Raw genomic sequence first — 15,855 nt, forward strand, 5'->3', positions numbered from 1 at the left:
ACAATTTACTACTCAACTGATGATCAGCAATCCCATGGCAGCCGGTTGGACGTACCGGATTGACCCGAAGGATTCCGTTATCGGCAAGGACGGCCTCAGTGCACACAACACTGCTACCACCACAACAACTAATGATGAAATTAATGAACAGATTTTACTCAACCTGTTTCGGGTTTTAGGCATCAAAATAAATGCAAGATGAACTAGAATGGTTCCAGCGTGTAATGCAGATATTTGGGATCTGCTTAAACTTTACCAAAGGGATCTTACACCTCTCAGTGAAGTGGTGGGAAACTGTGATGGGTGATGGATGGAGTGTGGTGAAAGAGAAACTTCATGTCATCTCTCCAGCCCCATGTCTCCTTAAACTCAGTTTTACAATTGCTGCAGGTTACTTTCAATTCGTCATAATTGCTCTTCAAAACCTGCCCAAAGACGTACTCTATGTTTTGTGATTTTTTCGACACATGCAGCTCATCGCGTGAGGTGTTGGTGGACTGCGTTCTTAGACATCTATATATACTTTTTCTTGCTCCTGGGAGTTTGAGCCCTCACGGTGAGTCGGAAGTTCAGGTGACTCTCTCGATGTCAGAGGAGAAACTGTTTAGAAAAGAGTTCACATTGGTTTCTATACCATTTCGGATCATACTATGGGTTAAAGGTTTAAAGGTCATAACAGAAGTCTTTGTACCAAATTTCAGTTAAATCAATTTTTAATTGAGGTCTCTACATGCTCAAGAAGTCAAATCCGGCAATCGATTTATATGAGAGCTATATCAGTTTATAGACCGAATCGGATCATGTTTAGCACAGACATTGAAAGTCGTTCTGTTACAACTTGTGCCAAATTTCAGCCAAATCAGATGAAAATTCAGGATTCTAAGCGCTCAAAAAGTTAAATCCGGGAATCGGTTTATATGGGGGCTATATCAGTTTATAGACCGACTTGGATTATACACAAATGTTGAAAATCATAACAAAAGTTCTTGCACCAAATCGAATGAAAATGGAGGCCTCTTAGGGCTCAAGAAGCAGAAACTTGGGATAGGTTTATGTGTGGTCTACGCCCAAATCTGAAGCGATATGAGCCATTTTAAATTCCGAGCGGCCTATATCGACAAGAAGTATAGGTGCAGTATATTTTTGATCGTACAAGCGCTATCGTGATTTCGTCAAACGGACGGGCATGACTAGATAAACTCTGAACTTAAAGAACAAGATATAGAAGGCCACCGTAGCTCGGAGGTTAGCATGCCCGCTTATGACGCTGAACATCTGGGTTCGAATCTTGAAGGGGCCATCAGACAAAATTTCAGCGCTAGTTTTCCCCTTCTGATGCTGGCAATATTTGTGAGGTACCATGCAATGTAAAACTTTTCTCCAAAGAGATGTCGCACTGCGCACACGCCGTTCGGACTCGGCTATAAAAAGGAGGCCCCTTATCATTGAGCTTAAACTTGAATCGGACTGCAGTCACTGATATGTGAGAAGTTTGTCCTTGTTCCTTAGTGGAATGTTCATGGGCAAAATTTGCATTTGCAAAATTTGCTATATGCAATTAGGGTCTTAGATAAAAATTTCGAGGTGTTGCAAACGGAACGACTAGATTAGTACACCCCTCATCCTATTGTGGTGTAATTAAAAAAGAACAATGGATAAGAATCGCTAAACTATTGGCACTTAACAGGTTATGAACCGATTCGAAACATATGTAATTGCAAAAACTAGGTAAGCACATGTCATTACACACTGACATACCAGTAACCAAATTCTTTTTACTCGTAGGAATACCCAATAATGGGTTACTTATAATGAGTTAAATAATTACTTATTGGTAATGAGAAGTTAAAGAATACCGAAAAACTAAAATGAAATGATTTCAATAAATTATATTCTATTAAAAGTCGTTATTTTTGAAAAGTAAGTATTACTGAATCGGAGTCATTATTTTGAGTGATTCAGTAGATTTGAAAGTAATTCATTATATTGCAACATTTAGTATGTTTGCGGGTATGCCATTAATTTAAAGCAATAATTATTTTTACATCGAATCTATTATTTTCCATATTTCGGTACTTTTAGAGGTATGTCTTCATTTTTAACACTTCTGTATTTGTACAAAGAATTCATTATTTATCATCTGGTGGTATGTTTACTCTGAAGCACTTTCCTTGAAGGTCATGCCCTTTTGTACTAGTAAGTGGTTTGTTTCGGTTTACCCACTGACTTATCTGGTAGTATGACGTTTTGCTAGGTGGTTTGGATGTTGTAGACCATGGTAGAAGTTATAATGTAAAATTTGCAAAGAGGCTCAGGATATAAAATCGGGAGATCTGTTTTTTTTAGGAGTTATATCGGGTTATGGACCAATTCAGACCATATTTGGCACGTAGATTGAAGGCCATAGGAGAATTGGTTGTACAAAATTTCTGCCAAATCGGATAAGAGTTGCAACCCTTAGAGGTTCATAAAATATAATCGGGAGACGGTATATAGGAGGTCACCGTGGCGCAGTGGTTAGCATGTCCGTCTATGACGCCGAACGACTGGGTTCAAATCCTGGCATGAACATCTGAAAATTTTTTAGCGCTGGTTGTACCCTTACCAATGTTGGTTATATATGTGAGGTATCCTGCCATGTTATAATTTCTCTACCAAGTAGTGACGCTATGCGGCACTCCGTTCAGACTCGGCATAATAAAAGAGGCACTTATCAGTGAGCCTAACTTTAATTGGACTGTACTCATTGATATGAGAGAAGTATTCCCCGTTCCTTAATGGATTATTCTTGGGAAATTTATAATTTAGTTGGGCCGTTTGGGACCATTTTTGGGACATTCAAAATTTTAGCAAAATCGGATAATAATTGCGCACTCTAAAGACTATAAAAGTCAAATCGGGAGATAAGTTTTAATGGCAGCTCTATGAAAACATGAACCGATTTATCCCATTTACAATTCCAACTGGCCTGCATCAACAAGAAGTGAAGCTTAACTCCTTCGAAAGTTAGAGTTCTTTCGACAGACACAGCTCAATAGACTTAGAATGTCAAGACGATCACAAAAATATGTATTTTGTTGGATCTCATAACATTACTTGGTTAAGTTATAAACGGAATGACTCACTTAGACGTTTCCGTCCATTGTGATACCACAGGAACAGAAGTAAGAAGATGCCTTCCTAGTTCCTACCGTTGAACCATCCAGATCGTTTTTAAAAGCCCAATAACTTGCGAATGTTCACACCCGCTAAATTTATTACTATGGCGTAACAACGGAAAATAATCAATCACGATCTAAACGTATTTTGCCCCATAGCTTACTTTGCTAGTTAGCATACGAATTAGAAACAACAGTAGAATTTATTAGTAATAGGGCAATAAAATTGAAGTGTTCCATCTTTTTAAGTGTTTTGGCTGTTCACACTCTCCTTCGTCGACCATAATTTAATAAGTTTTGCCAATACACGGCCCTGATGATAAGCACCGTTTAAACAGAAGTTGAAAGTGTGATAAAAGTTATAAAATTCCAAATTAAACATATGTTTGTTATTAAGGTGTGTATATACTTGAAAAAGTCATATCATGGTACTCGATTGTAATGGGAAAAATACTGATCTAGACAATAGCTTAGTAGGTTAAGAATATTTACGACGATTTTCTTAAAAATTATGAAGTAGAAATTATTTCTAAGCTCTTTCAATTAGTACTTTTCAATTAATTATTGGTAATTGTCCAGACGAAATGGCTGCGCCAACAAATTGAAATTTTGCATGATGGTATTTACTCTGGGCAAGTAGGTGTGAGTGACATAAGGCTGCTGTACAGTTCTGTAGATTAGTTTAAGGCAGCGAGAAACAAAATGAAAATATGACTGTGCTATGAATGAAATACTCTCTTAAGTTTTTTAATTCACAAATCTTGTTTGATTGAATGATTGGTGTTTTGCAAAAATAATCATAAAGTAAGAAAATTTTAATAGTTTTTATACCTTCCAATCGTTTTTTCAATAAAAATCATTGTTTTCAAAATAAAAACAGAAATGCGATGCAGGAACCCCTTTCAGCATCTCCATTTGTTGCTGTCTCAACAACAACTGAAACAAAGAGAAGAATAGTACGTGTGACTTGCCATCAACACTATTGTAAAGGGCTGGACATCGCTGGTAGAAGTATAGATCAACAAATCATATGTATATATAAAGGAAATAAGAAATGTTAATTATAACAACTTAGGTCGCAGAATGAGAATATGAGGGTACACTAATGTACAGGGTGGCTGATGAATATTGCTACAATGATGAATATTGCTACATTTTTTTTTCGGTGTATGGAATACATTTTTCTTTTATTCATGTTAAATTAAATTATTAAATTAATTATTAAATTATTATTAATTAAATTAATTAATTAATTAATTAAATTAATTATTAAATTATTATTATTAAATAGAAAAAAAGTTATTACATTTTTTTTTGGTAGCGGCTTTCATCAGCCACCCTGTAGAAATAACGGCAGAAATGTATTGTTTATTCTAAGTGATTCTCAGATAATATCCTTAGATAATAAGCCTTGCATAGTTTGTAGGAATTTTAGTATGTATATGTGAAGAAAATTTGCATATGTTTTTATCAATATAGACGCTTGCGAAACATTCGATTATACAACAAATTTTCATATTCTGACACAAGTCAATGTACTTGCCGCTTTGGTTTTTTTTATACAAAAATTTTGAAACCAAAATGACAAGCTAAAATGTAGATGGTATCTTTTTTGCTCTTCCCCTTTTCGATTTATCACAATTTTCATTATCTTTTGGGCCTAATCTTGACACAATTTAAATGAGAACGATTGATGGGGCTTATAGCATCGGAATGTATGCTTTATCACTTGTTGCACGTATTCAGGGAAAAACGTTTCCATTTCCACCGTTGCGGTACACACACGGCCTAGTTTAGCCCATTTACAGAAAATATGTTACATTTGAACTCGTACACACTGAAAAATAATGATAACAGATGTTATTACTTGAGAGGTACTCAAAAGGAAGGTCCAATAATGATAATTAAAATGACATAAAATTGGCATATTTAATACACCACAGAGATTTATTGGTCTGTAGCTGAAATAATTTATGAGAGCCGAATGGGAATAGCAATTTTTACTACAATAATTAGTACATGAGTCAACATTTTCAGAGCAATCAACAAGTGACACTCTTGACACTTGAACGAAATATAAGATACTTTAAGTCTGTGATATTAGCTTAAAGTTAAAAAGTATATTTGTACTAGCTGAACCCGGACCGCTCCGCTGCGCCTTCTTTTACCTTATATTTGGAACAAAGCTATCCTTTGAATGTTTATTTTCGGCAATTAAAGAGATTTTAGTGACATACCATGCTACGAAAATGGTATATATGTCACTTGACTAACAGTATAACAATAGAAATGCCTTTATTTCAATCCAGTAAAATCTTTATCGAAGGTTATAAAAGTTAGGATGTTAGATGTACTCCATTTTTGAAAGACTTTATTTGAGCCCGATATTCTCATGGAGATCTTGGGAGTGGAAAGGCCCCCTGGGTATTGCTTGGTGGATTTAGAGGTTAGTGTGAGCCTATAGAAACCTGGTCCCGAAAGTGGGTATTAATTCTACTCAGTGACTTGAATATATATCAGATTCGTATTCTACTCTACTCTACTCTACTCTACTCTACTCTACTCTACTCTACTCTACTCTACTCTACTCTACTACTAAAATTCTTTTTATTTCAGCTCCATATTGCAATGGTCTAATACGTCCAATTAGGGGTGTTATGGGGTTGGGGTGGCCCTATAAACACTTTTTCCCGAATGTTGAAATTCGTGCTGTACTCCCAAATACCTTTCCTTTGAGCCCCATATTGACATGGCCGGTAAATATGTATGTCCGAGTTAGGAGACTTTTTAAGGATAGGGTGATTCCCCCGTACACAGCCCTGAAAAAACTCAGCAAAATTCGATATCGTTTTCTAATCTCAAATATCTTTCAAAGTCAGCACATATGTCCAGTTTTGGAGGTGGGTTGTAAGAAACTATTAACATGGAACTCTACTCCCTTTGAGCCCCAAATTGTCATGGTGAGCAAATACATGGGGGTTGTTATAGGGGTGGGACGCCCCCTAAACAATTGGTGCCGAATGTTGATTTCAGATTCGTGCTCTACTCCCAAATATCTTTCATTTTAGCCCAATGTTTTCTTAGTCGCCAAACATGTCCGTTTTGGGGGATGAAGTGGCCTCTTAGTATCTTGGCCTTGGCCCTGAAAATATATATCGGATTCGTGTTGTACTCTTAAATGCTTATTATTGGAGCCCCATATTGCCATGGCCAGTAAATAAATCCTTCTCGGAGGAGGGGGTGTTTTGCGGAAGGGGTGGACCCACAGACACTTGGTCCCGAAAGTGGGTATCAATTTCGTGCTCTACTACCCAATACCTTTCATTTGAGCCCCATATTGCCATGGTCGGTAAATTTGTCCAATTTAGGGATGTTTTGAGGTCGCCCAAGCACTTAGCCTTAGGCATCGTGTTCTACTGCTCAAATATCTTTAATTTTGAATCCCATATTACCATTGGTTTAAGGGAGCCAAACACTTTGGCCGCCAATTTAAATATCAAATTCCTTTTACAATCACAAATACCTCAAACACTTGGTCCTACATTTGGACATCAGATTCGTATTCTACTCTCAAATACCATTTATTTAAGCCCCATATTGGCATGGTGGATAAATATGTCGGATTTAGGGGAGTTTTGGGGGCTGAAGTGGTCCACCAAATACTTGGTCCTTCAATTGGATATCGAATACGTTTTTTACTCTTAAATACCTTCCATTTAAGTCCCATATTGTTGTGATTGGTCTATACATATATTTGGAAGGTATCGGGGTGGGGTGGCGCCCTAGGTACCCTATAAGAGGCCAAACAAAATTTCGCTTAAATCGCACAACCCATCTCCGATATCCGACGGAAAATTAGGGTAAGGGGAAGGTCCGCTCCCCTTCGGCTTTCAAAAAATGTGGTACCCCATTTTCACCACGGCATCATTATGCGCCATCTATGAAAATTTCAAGAAAATCGGTTAACCCGTTTTTGAGTCTATACGGAACAGACAAACAAACGAACAAAAATTGATTTTTATACCCACCACCATAGGATGGGGGTATCAATCTAGTTATTCCGTTTTTAATACCTCCAAATACTCGTCTAAGACCCCATAAAATTTACATATTCTTGGACGTCTCAACGTTCTGAGTCAATCTAGACATGTCCGTCTGTCGAAATCACGATAGCGACCGAACGCGTAAAGCTAGCCGCTTGAAACTTTCCACAGGTACTTAATCTTGATGTAGGTCGTTGAGGATTGCAAATGGACCACATCGGGTTAGATTACAATATAGCTCCCATATAAACCGATTTGACTTCTTGAGCCCATACAAGACGCAATGTTTGTCCGATTTGGCTGAAATTTTGCACGTGGTGTTCTATTATGACTTCTATCAACACTGCCAAGTATAATTCAATCCGTCTATAACCTGATATAGTTCCCATATAAACTGATCTCCCATATGATTTCTTGGGCCCATACAAGTTGCAATGTTTATCGGATTTGGCTGAAATTTTGCATGTGATGTTCCATTATGACTATTATCAACTTTGCCAAGTACGATCCAAATCGGTCTATAATCTGACACAGCTCCCATATAAACCGATCTCCCGATTTGATTTTTTGAGTCTTTACAAGCCGCAATTTTTGCTCGATTTGGCTGAAATTTTGCATCTGGTGTTCTGTTATGACTTCTATCAACTCTGCCAAGTACGGTCCAAATCGGTCTATAACCTGATATAGCTCTCATATAAACCCAACTCCGGATTTGACTTCTTGAGTCTCTACAAGCACTAATTTTCGTCCAATTTGGCTGAAATTTTGCACGTAGTGTTCTGTTATGACTTTTATCAACTCTGCCGAGTACGGTCCAAATCGGTCTATAACCTGATATAGCTCCCATATAAACCGATCTCCCGATTTAAATTCTTGAGCCCTTACAAGGCGCAATTTTTGTTTGATGTGGCTGAAATTTTGCACGTAGTGTTCTGTTATGACTTCCAACAACTTTCTTATGTTCGGTCCAAATCAGTCTATAACCTGATATAGCTCCCACATAAACCGATCTCCCGATTTGACTTCTTGAGTCTCTACAAGCGGCAATTTTTGTCCGATTTGGTTGAAATTTTGCGGTGTTCTGTTACGACTTTTTAACACAGTTGGCGACCCAAATTAGTCTATAACCTGATAAACAGCCCATGTAAACAGGCCACTCCGGTTCCTAGAAGCTTTAATTTGTGCTGGTTTCACAGAAGTTTGGCATGTAGAATAAAATTATGTCCTTCAACGAAATTTGAAATAAAGTAATTAATAAAATATTTTTATAGACTTTTTTCCGCTTTTAAAAATGGAATGCGCAGAGCAGCGGACCATTTCATGATAGCAAATAAATATCAATATATAATATCATATAATTTCAATTCTTGGAATAATTACAAAGCGTTTTTGTCTACTGCGTGTAATCATTATTTACTCTATTTACTGCACTGATAACCCTGAAGTTATTATATGCCATTATTTACCAACATTGAAGTTTTCATTAGAAATGTGCTTCAAGTTTCTTATTGATTGCTATCCCTTACCAATTATGCTCATAATTGATGGTCAAACTCCAATATTAAGTGACTTATATATAGATAAAAATAAATTATGGCTACAAATGTTCGTTGGTAGGACTACCATCTCTATACATAGACACATACATTGTCAACTGATCATGTGCAATATTTTAAGACCATTAAACCCACCATTTGTCACTTAGGTCTTAATATCGTAAATAGAATTTGATAACAAGTAAAAAACGTGCTAGGTTCGCCGGGCCGAATCCGATATACCCTCCACCATGGAGAGCATTTGACAAGTTCTTTGAATGACTTTCTCAATATATATATGAGCAGCATCAAGTTGTTCACCGATATGGGCCGAACCCTTTTTGGCTATTAGAAGTCATAGTAAAATAGCACCTCCAAAATGTGAGACAAATCGAGTACAAATTGCGCTATCCAATGGCTCAGAGTATCAAATTGGAAGATCGGTTTATATGGCAGTTATATCAGGTTATCAACGGATTTATACCATACTTGGCAAAGTTGTTGAAGGTAATATCAAAACGAACTATGCAAAATTTCAACCAAATTGGATAACAATTGCGCCCTTTAGAAGCTCAAGAAGTCTTATCGGGAGATCGGTTTATATGCCAGCTTTATCAAAACATGGACCGATTTGGCTCATTTACAATCCCAACTGACCTAAACTAATAAAAAGTATTTTTGCAAAATTGCAAGCGCCTAGCTTTACTTCTTCGAAAGTTAGCGTGCTTTCGAAAGACGGATTAAGATTGACTTAAAATGTCAAGACGATCAAGAATATATTTACTTTATGGGGTCTTAGGCGAATATTTCGAGGTGTTACAAACGGAATGACGAAATTAGTATACGCCCATCCTATGGTGGAGGGTATAAAAACATGTGGTCTAAAATTATGTAATTTCAATTGGAAGTTGCTAACCATAGAACAGAAGGAGTACCAGCACAATACATTTGTATGCAGAGAATCAAAGACGATGGGTGCATACACCGTTGTACGGGGTTCATATCATCCTAGAAGAGCAGCATAATGGTAGTTGCCTGCACATAACATATCTTGGAGTAGAATACCATCGAGCCATGGCCGTAGAGAAGCAAATGTCTTAAACATTGGTGAATGAAAAAACACTGAATAGTTTTTCGGCAGTTCTCGCCAGGATCGAACATTTTTCAACGCCAAATAGTCTTTCGCGTATCTTCTAGATGAAGATTATGGTAGATCCGTAAAACGGATCTTCTAGAAGAGTGTTCCGCGAATCTTCTATATAAGTTGCTAATGAGTAAGTCAGAAGAGTCTTGGAAGATCTTATAATCGCCCAAGAATAGTGTCGACTAATAACAGATGAGTGATTTAAAAGATTTATAAAATAATCGTCTACACTCAAAAAAGTTTACTCAAACTTAAAGATGTTGTCCTTAATTTTAGGATTTTGGTAATCATTTCGAGCAAAAAATATGCAACGTATAAACAAGGATAGCGTCCTTACATAAAAGACGTAGTGTGGATAAACTATGTACACGGCGTCCTAAAACAAAAAAATTTATGAACCCTTAACACAAAGAAATGAATACTAAAATCAAGGTTTTTTACATTTGAAACCCAAGGATATGCAGACTTAAATTAACGATTTTACTCCATTAATCCAATAAAAAAGAAGTGGATTTAAGTTCGCAGGAATTTAAGAAAAGGACATCGAATGTTTAAAGAACAGAAATCCATATCCTTAAATAAAAACCACTCGGTTTGAAAAAAAGACTTTTGCGAATTCTAGGTGAAATTTCTTTTCAACAATTAAAACCATTTGAACGAGGTAAATGACGCTTTTACCAGCTATTCTACGGCTTAAAATGAACACTGGAGGGAAATAAAAGAAAACCCAAAGAATGTAATTTACCTGATCTTGTATGGCGTCAAATGGTCTTTTGAAAAAAATGGCAAGGCTTCATAAAACTAAAATTCTTCCTTTTTTATAATTAAGGATTTTTAGGACATTTTTAATGCTTAATTAAATTTGAATGGAATAAAACCATCGCAAAAAGTACATCTTAAAAATTTGCTCTCTTTCTTTTATAATTCTGAAATGTTTAGTTGCTAAAGTCTCCTACAAATGCAATTCACTTAGACATCAAAGCACAAGACATGATGCCTTCACATCTTCCCGATATTACCAATTTGTTTATTTTGATTCATCACATTCGACGATTGAACGACAGTCAATATATTTTCGGACAACATGTGCACCGTCTTGCAATATCTACAGCTTAGCGACATGACAGATGTATCGTATCACACGAATCACCTTTTATTAATGTCCGCATATCCGTGGGAATCGGTTTGATTTCAATAACGCTACCAAATCGATTTACAGTTTTAACTCCTTAAGCTCCAAGAAGCCCACATTTTGATGTGATTTGAGTGAAAACTGGTACTTAAGGTGCACTGTTCCCGCCAACGTAACATTTTTTGATACAAAAGTTATGGAAACCTATCTCCATATTTAAATTCGTGAACACAAACAAATTTCTTTTGAACAATAGCATAGAGGTGTACACCAGAGAACAGAAGCAGGCCAATTTAAAATAAGTTCACACAATAGACCTGAAGTGAATAAAACTTACAAATCCATGCAAGCAAATTTGGTAGAAAAAGCCAAACACGGCAACACTGAATGCGTGTGACTTGGCATCAACGCTACCGTGAAGCGCTGAACATTGCTGATCTATGTGTCTTTGCTGTTCGTTTGTTTGTTTGTCTATTGTGGCATTCTTCGACATGCTTTAGCTTCACATGCCACTCATCTGAGTAATGGCCACTCGCAAACAATGTAAGATGTACGATACTTAAATTGAAAAGCACATCCACTGAACGATTGGCGAAACGTCGTATGAAGAGCGTTTCTAGCTATCATTGTTTTGATGTGGCATGCATAACAGGCACTTGCTTTGGCACAAATTTGACATTTGAGTGCCAAATTTAGGTTCTCATACAGTTCTCCGGTAAAACGTGAGTGATTTTTCATTCACGCTTCACTTTACGAGACAAAAAAATATTCACTCACGACTTTTTTAAGTCGACTAACGTTCAAGCACGCTCACAAGAAAAACAATTTTACTCACGCACGACTCACGGAAAACTTGCGAATCCCGGTTCAAAAATTATTATTCCATGAAATAATATTTTTTTGAAAACGTCTATGAGAAGTAGCCAAAAATATAGTACTCTTCTTTAAGACATAAAAGAATTAAATTAGCAACCCTTAAAACGTGTTTTGGTATGGAAACAAAAACATTTGATTGTGGTCAAATTTAGCTTGCAAAACAATAAAAAAATTTTGCGGCTTTTCCAAAAGCAAAATGGAATACCAACCCTAAGTCTTAACTTGCTTATAACTCATGATATCTCGTGCTTCGTGATTTTTTCGTGCGTCGTGATTAGCGTCATGAGTCGTGATTAACGCTCAAGTACGAAGAATATTAATTCAAACACGCTCACGCACGACCACGTGATTAGATTTGGAAAGCACTCACGAATCTCGTGATTCACGCGGGGTTCACGACTAGCCACGACTCACGTGCACACCTTTACTTAATAGTAAGAATAATATCTTAAAATTTAATAAAAACTTGACTTTTGTGAAGTGTTTTTTATACCCACCACCATAGGATGGGGGTATACTATACTAATATAGCCATTCCGTTTGTAACACCTCCAAATAACGATGTAGGACCTCATAACGTATATATATTCTTGATCGTCTCGACATTCTGAGTCGATCTAGCCATGCCCGCCTGTCCGTCTGTCGAAATCACGATAGCGGTCGAACGTGTAAAGCTAGCAGCTTGAAATTTTGCACAGATACTTAATATTGATGCAGGTCATTGGGAAATGCAAATGGGCCATATCGGATCAGATTTGGATATAGCTTCCATATAAACCGATCTCCCGATTTGACTTCTTGAACCCCTGGAATCCGCAATTTTTTAGCACACAATATTCCGTTATGATTGGCAACAAATGTGCCAAGTATAGTCAAAATCGGTATATAACCTGATATAGCTCCCATATTTAAGCAGAATCCATGGTGGTGGGTTCACAAAATTCAGCACGGCCGAACTTAGCACGCTTTTACTTGTTAATTTTAAAAATAAAGTTGGAAAAATTTCTTACTAATATCAATGCTATTTTTGAACTTTAATTAAAGACGTGTTGTCCCCTTGAATTTATAGCTAAATTCTTTATCTTAAAGTTAGTATACTGCAATAAAACGCTTCCAAAATTTAGCTTAAAGCTATGCATCCTTATGCCTAGGACATGATTTTAAAGATTAAGCATACTATTTTTAAGTTTAATAAATCTTTGTGTTTAAGACCTAATTTTTAAAAACCAAGCACAAAATCGTAAAAATTAAAAGCATTTACTAGTCATTTAGGACAAAACCGCTTCCTTAAAATAACAAAAAAAAAATCTTTTGTTAGGACAAACATTTTTCCAATTGTCCAGGCTTTTATTTTGTTGCGAGATTTATACTAACTGTGAATCAGAACACATGAGAAAGTTAAAAAGAGTCACAAATGTCATTGCTAGATTTGTATGAGGAGTAAATTGATTTGAAAGCATTTCACTTTTCGCGACAGAATTGTATGGTATGGCTTTTAGTAGGTTTTCCGATGCTTACCCTTTCTTTACAAATGGGTTATCTTGCTGAACCAAAATATCTTTTTGACAGATTAACTATCTCCTGATCATCTCGTCTAAGTTGTATTAAACCATTCAGGACTAGATACTTCCGGTTTCGGATAGACAGTTCTTTATACGTGCAGTTTGTCATTGGAACAAACTACCACCACATTTTCGTACAATTTCGACATTTCTCCAATTTAAAAGATAAATAAAATCAAATTTTACTTTGATGGAATAAGAGAAGAAATTACATTTTATTTGTTCTTCATATATTTGTGTGTATGCGTGTCACATTCTTCTACACTTTCATGTATTCTATGTTAATTAAATCAATTTTCAACAATTCTATGTTTCCCGTACTTTTAATGTTTTGTTGCCTCAGCTGTCATTCAATTTAATTTATTTACTGTATTTTCTTTAATTTTTATTTCATATTATATTCATTTATATTTTAATTATTATACCCTCCGCCATAGGCTGAGGGGTATACTAATTTCGTCATTCTGTTTGTAACACCTCGAAATATGCGTCTGAGATCCCATAAAGTATACATATTCTTGATCGTCATGGCATTTTAAGTCGATCTAGCCATATCCGTCCGTCCGTCTATCGAAAGCACGCTGACTTCGAAAGGAGTAAAGCTAGGTACTTGAAGTTTTGCACAAATACTTCTTATTAGTATAGGTCGGTTGGGATTGTAAATGGGTTACATCGATCCATGTTTTGATATAGCGCCCATATAAACCGATCTTGGGTCTTGACTTCTTGAGCTTCTAGAGGGCGTAATTCTTATCAGATTTGGCTAAAATTTTGCACTTATCCTTTTGCTATGATATCTAACGATTGTGCCAAGAATGGTCTAAATCAGTTCATAATCTGATATAGGGGCCATATAAACCGATCTTGGGTCTCTAATTCTTGAGCTTCTAGAGCGCTCAATTCTTATCCGATTTGACTGAAATTTTCCAGGAGGTGTTTTGGTATGACATTCAACAACTGCGCTAAGTATGGTCCAATTCGGTACATTACCTGATATAGCTGCCATTATAGGGTGCAATTCTTATCCGATTTGGCTGAGATTTTGCATGAAGTGATTTGTTATAGCTTTTAACAACTACGCTAACTATGATTTACATCGGTCAATGTTTTGATATAGCTGCCTTATAAACCGATCTTGGTTCTTGACTTCTTGAGCCTCTAGACGGCGCAATTGCATGAGGTATTTTGTTATGACTTCCAATAACTGCGCTAATTATGGCGTGAATCGGTATACAACCTGATATAGCCGCCATATAAAACGATCTGAGATCTTGACTTCTTGAACGTCTGGAGGGGGCAATTTGGCTAAAATTTTGTATAACGGCTTCTCTCATGATCTTCAATATACGTATCTAATATGGTCTGAATCGATCAATAGCTTGATACTGCTCCCATATAAACCTATCTCCCGATTTTGCTTCTTGAGCCCCTACAAGGCGCAATTCTTATCCGAATGAACTGAAATATTACACAATGACTTCTACAATGTTCAGCATTAATTTATGGTCCGAATCGAACTATAACTTGATATAGCTCCAAAAGCATATCCAATAGTTCTTATTGAATATTCTCTGTTTGTCTAAAAAGAGATACCGCTATTACTTGTTTATATTTCAATTATTTTCATTAGTTAGGTGTAACTTTTACTTTTCTTTTATTTAAGTTTTATTAGCGTTTATTGTTTAGATTATTGGATTAGTTTCAATTGTTTTCTTACATTTGTTTCTATGTATGTAGACTGTGTAAAAGTAGTACAGTTTATAAGTTTATACTTGCTGTACTATTTGTTAATCAATACCAAATGGCCAAGGTCATTGAAATGTATCATATATGAGCAAAATAGCCAGCGGCTATTGTTTTCGAACCAAAATGTCTAGATGGTCTTCAAATTAGCTTAGAAATTTTATATTGATAAATTTCATTTAGATTTTGTACAACATCTTCACATTTTGTCTATTTATATTGCCCATTTGCATTATGATTCATGCTGGCGCATTCACAATAAAGCATCTAATGCTTCATTAGAACCCGATTAAGAGCCATATTTGCAGATGTATGGAGCATTAGGCAGAATCGCACAATCACAGGATGTGGTTGTTTAAATAAAACGACACTGATAATGCTCAACTATTTGTTGTTTTTGTTTCTTCTTTTTTTTGTTATAATTTATTAATGCCTCTTGCAAGAAGTACCTGGGGGATTTTGCCTTCAATTGATATCTCCGAAATTACTACTGCTGATGCCGACGCTGGCTTTGTTGAAATTATAAACAAATATATCTACCTAATCAAATAGGCACCAACGGTTTTTTCCTCCAGCTTATCTAAAAATTTTGGTAACTTTGTTTCGCTGCTGTCCGTCGGTGTGAATTTTTCTTCCATGGCAGTATACTCGCATTGTCGATT

The 15,855-nt window shown here is 36.2% G+C and overlaps 1 long non-coding RNA gene across 1 annotated transcript; it reads right to left on the minus strand.

The window, feature by feature from the left end:
* Positions 1-4,500: 4,500 nt before the first annotated feature.
* On the minus strand, positions 4,501-13,663 carry LOC131996367 (uncharacterized). The gene is made up of 2 exons (XR_009397807.1): positions 13,407-13,663; positions 4,501-4,995 (listed from the first exon to the last, which is right to left on the minus strand). It is a non-coding gene; the product is annotated as an uncharacterized LOC131996367 (long non-coding RNA).
* Positions 13,664-15,855: the final 2,192 nt, after the last annotated feature.

The sequence above is a fragment of the Stomoxys calcitrans genome, chromosome 3 (genome assembly GCF_963082655.1).
Source record: "Stomoxys calcitrans chromosome 3, idStoCalc2.1, whole genome shotgun sequence".
Lineage (NCBI taxonomy): Eukaryota > Metazoa > Arthropoda > Insecta > Diptera > Muscidae > Stomoxys > Stomoxys calcitrans.